This window comes from Dipodomys ordii, unplaced genomic scaffold (assembly GCF_000151885.1).
Source record: "Dipodomys ordii isolate 6190 unplaced genomic scaffold, Dord_2.0 Scaffold237, whole genome shotgun sequence".
NCBI classification, from domain to species: domain Eukaryota; kingdom Metazoa; phylum Chordata; class Mammalia; order Rodentia; family Heteromyidae; genus Dipodomys; species Dipodomys ordii.
In genome coordinates this window covers 127,224-131,583 of record NW_012267453.1, presented here as the reverse complement: position 1 = coordinate 131,583, position 4,360 = coordinate 127,224, and the positions used below count along the sequence as shown (strand labels likewise).

Sequence of the window (4,360 nt, the reverse complement as noted above, 5' to 3'; positions counted from 1 at the left end):
TATATATATATATATACATATATATATATGGACATGACAAATGGGCACTAGCTTCAGTTAGATTGATGCAGAAGTGATCAGCAGCTCCCTAAACAAGAGAGAAATGAAAACTCACCTCAGGTGATGAAAGAGGTAGAGGAATCTCTGCCATCTACCCAAGCTGCTTCCTACTAAACCAGAAGGAAGAAGCTAAGATCAGAACACACCCTAAAAGCAGGGAGGGTTAGGAGCTCAGTGTTGATGGTCCACACCTGTGCTCAGCCTACAGGCAGCAGATTCACCAGGTTCCAAAGCACCAATCCAACTTGGTCTTCCCAGTGTGACCTTGCCTTTGAAACAAAGTAAGCAAACAAAACAGTTCCTTAGCAAGCCAGTAGCCCACAATCCCAAAAGGAACAACCAAAGAGGAAGGAAAGACTAGGAAAAGACACTGGCCAGTACATATTTCCATATAAATGTATATATATATGTATGTATAAACTATATATAATTATATATAACTATATATGCTTGTGTATATATACGTATGTATAAATGTTTGCACATATACATAGGTTAAAATACACACATACACACACACACATATATATATATATATATATATATATATTCATTCATTTATATATTTATTAAACTTCACCAGGCAAAGGGCCACTGCCTTTAGTTGGATTGGTGCAGGTGATAACAGCGATTCCCTCAGCAAGTGTTCAATCCCGGAAGTGCCAATGCACATCAGGTGATGAAGGACACTGTGGTCAAATCGGCTACAATAGCCCTGGAGTTTGTGGAGCAACTACAAAAGTATGTCTAAGGTTATCGGTTATCTTTAAAGGTGTAAAATACAGGGCCAGATAGAGAGGATCCTGTAAACAGGATGGAGACAAAGGGAGTGTTAGTGGAAGCTGCCAGTTGCACCATCCCCTGGTTCCCCGGGTCAGAGGAGTAGTGGGGGATCTCTTGATACAGGAGTTCCAGACAAGAAGGGCAGAGCGGACACTTGGCCTTGGGAGTTGTAGGGAGGGGACTTGTGGAAGGTCAGGCAAGGTGCATCATGGGAGACCCCCTGCTAGGATGTAAGGGTGTGACAGGCGTGAGACAGGGAGGGGCTTACAGGAGGAACTGTGGGAAGAGGTGGGGCAGTAAGAATTTATATAAGGCAGGCAGCTGGTGGGCAGGGTCACTCTGGACTCGGCTGCAGAGAGGACCAGGAGGAAGCCTACCTGCCTCACAGCGACCGACCAGAAGAAGAGTGCCCAGAGCAAGGTGAGTGACCCACGGCATTCAGGAAGCCAGGTGAGTGGCCTGGGCATCTCTGTAGACATAGACGGGGTTGGCAGAAGGATGGAGGCAGCCCAGTGGGAGTGCAGAGCGGCGAGGCAGATTCAGGAGCGCCTGGCCTCCAGCACAGATGCCGACGAGCTATACAAATCCTTGAGGCTGCTCTCAGTCATGCCCATCACGGCAGAAATCCTTGCCACCACGGGTGTCAGAGAGACAGTGAAGGGTTTTAGGAAGTATCAGCAGGTGGGCATTTTGGCCAAGGAGCTTGCCAAGCACTGGAAGACATTGCCTTTGCTGAGGCGCAAATCAGAGGCTCTGAGCCAGGTTCCTGAGCAGGATGGCAGTCAAGAGCCCAGGAAGGATGATCTGGGAGAGGGGGAGTGGAGGGAGACAAGGGAGCAGGAGCCGGAGGACATGTTGAAGTCCTCCAATGTGGATGCGTTCTCTCAGATAAGGGTGAGTGAACCGCAGGATCCAGGAACACAGGTGAGTGGGTCCAGCATCTCTGTAGACATGGTCGGGGGTGGCATCGGGATGCAGAATGCCGAGTCTGTGTGCGGAGTTGTGCGGCAGCTCCAGGAGCGCCTAGCCTCCAGCACAGACACGGAGGAGCTTCTTCATTCCCTGAGGCTGCTCTCAGTCATTCCCATCACGGCAGAAATCCTTGCCACCACGGGTGTCAGAAGGGTAGTGAAGCGTTTTAGGAAGCACCCACAAGTGGCTGGTTTGGCCAAGGAACTGGACAAACACTGGAAGACCTTGGCTGTTCTGAGCCACAAATCAGAGGCTCTGAGCCAGGTCCCTGACCAGAATGGAGGTCTAGAGGCCAGGAAGTATGATCTTGAGCAGGGGGAGGGGCAGAAGGAGGTGGAGGATGGTGAGAGGGAGCAGGAGGACCTGTTGAAGGCGTCAAATGTGGATCTGTCTTCTCAGAGCAGGGCAAGTGAATCCCTGGATGGAGGAGTCCAGGCGTGTGGTTCCCGTGTCTCTGTAGATGTGGCCAAGGGTGGCATGGGGACGCAGACCGCCGAGTGGGTGTGGGGAGCCGTACGGCTGCTCCAAGAGCACCTGGCCTCCAGCACACATTCAGAGGAGCTCCGCAAATCCTTGAGTCTACTCTCTGTCTTGCCCATCACCGCAGAAATCCTTGGCGCCACCGGTGTCAGAGAGATGGTGAAGGGTTTTAGGAAGCACCCGCTGGTGGGCAGTATGGCAAAGGAGCTGGACACACGCTGGGAGACCTTGGCTCTCCTGGGCTGCAACCCAGCGCTTCTTTCAGCGACTCTACAGCAGGTCTCTGAACAGAATGGCGCTCAAGAGCCCAGGAAGCAGGCTCTTGGGCTGTCAGAGTCAGGGTGGGCGCGAGAGGACAAGTTGAAAGAAACAAGTGTGGTTTGGGGCTCCGGGGGTAAAGAAACAGCAGCCGGGAGGGGAGGCCGCAACTCTGGGCCAGAGCCCCCACGGGCCGGGGAGCTGTTTGAGTTCCAAGGACCTGGCAAGCGTTCTGCCAGCCCTTGTCCCAGGAGCAGGCGGGAGAAGCGTCCCCGAGTGGACCCAGAGTCCTCTGGGGACAGCAGCAGGTCTCATCCTTGGGCTGTGGACAGCCCTGGAGTCTCGCGGGACCCTGGGCCTACTGGTATCTGGGACATGCCTGGCAACGCGTGCCTTCCGGTCCAGCAGTCTCAGGATCCACCAGGGCTCCCACAAGAAGGTCTCCCTTGGGAACCCCAGGGACAGGCTGGGGCCAGACCAAAAGATGGGTGCCGATCCTCTGAAGAGGAGAAGAGAGGTTCAGGCCCCCTGCCCTCTAAGATCAAAAAGACCTCTGGCAAGCCAGAGACGCAGGCAGGGAAGCTCCGTGGGCGTAATCACAAGAGCAAATCCCAGCAACAGCATGAATTCCGCGCACCTCCACAATCTTTCGAGGATGCCCTCAACCAGACCCAGTTGCTGCCGAGGAGACAGAGGAGCAAGGGCAGGATTCATGCTGCTGCCTTGGCTCATGGAGGCCTGAAAAGGAATGGCTCCAGCGACCCCAAAAGACCCTCGGATTCCGTGCACAGCTCAATCCCGAGGGCAAGCGAGGTCCAGGAAAACCAGGTGGGACAGCTTGCGCCAACCTCAGCCGTCAATCCAGCCAGTCCCATCAATTCCACAGAAGCAGCCAGGTTGGCAATGGTGCAGCTCAGCACTGAAACCTCTAATTTCCCTGGGCTTCAGGCCTATTCGGGTCTGCAGCCTGACCTGAAAAGGATGTCCTCCTTCTCTTCATCTAGGCCGGGAGCCTCTGTGCCCTGGGAAGTAGGAAAAGCGGAAAGGGAAGGGGAAGGAGGAGATGTTGAGGAAGGGGTGAAGGGAGATGAAAGGGAAGGTGGAAGGGGAGCAGAAGGCAAAGGGGGACAGGAAGAGGGAGGAGAAGAGATGGCCATGCCTTTTGTCAGAAAGTCCCTGAAGATGCCACTGTACTCTGGACCAAAGCGCGACTCCCTCGCTCCCTGGTGCCCCCAGGATGTCCGGGGGCTTCCGCAACACAGCTCTCCAGCCACTCCCAGGCCGCCCTGCGTTCTCGTAGCACCCATTTCCCAGACTTCTACCCCTTCTCCGCACCAGCCTCAAGGGAACACTCACCCGAGGACAGTGGCGCAGAGTGGCACAGACAGGCTGTGGCAAATCCGCTGTTGCAAAGCATTCAAGGATGAAAAACCAGCAGAGGGTGAGTCCTGGCGAGAGCTGTACCTGAGGCTTCGCCAAGACCAAGAGCAGCGTGCGCAAGCAGCGAGCACCTGCAGGAGCCAAGAAGAGCCAAGGCCAATTGGCGCAAAGCTCTTAAACCAACCTCTAGAAAAGCCTCCTGGCCCTGGAAAAAGCTCCAGGGCCAGGACTGTGTTGGAAGGATGCTCAAGGGCTGTTCTCACTGCGTCTGAGGGACTGGAAAAATAAGGAGAGTCAGCAGAGTCCTAAGAACAGGGTCTTCAATCTCCTGGAGTCTGTTCTTATCTGAACATTGAGGAACACTTCATAAATGCTTGAATGCAAAAGCTATATGTCTATTGTTTATACATAGTAAATTAGGTATTAA

The 4,360-nt window shown here is 53.7% G+C and overlaps 1 pseudogene; it reads right to left on the bottom strand.

The window, feature by feature from the left end:
• Positions 1-151, bottom strand: part of LOC106000737 — a 3,487-nt pseudogene extending 3,336 nt beyond the window's left edge.
• Between the last annotated feature and the right edge of the window lie 4,209 nt (positions 152-4,360).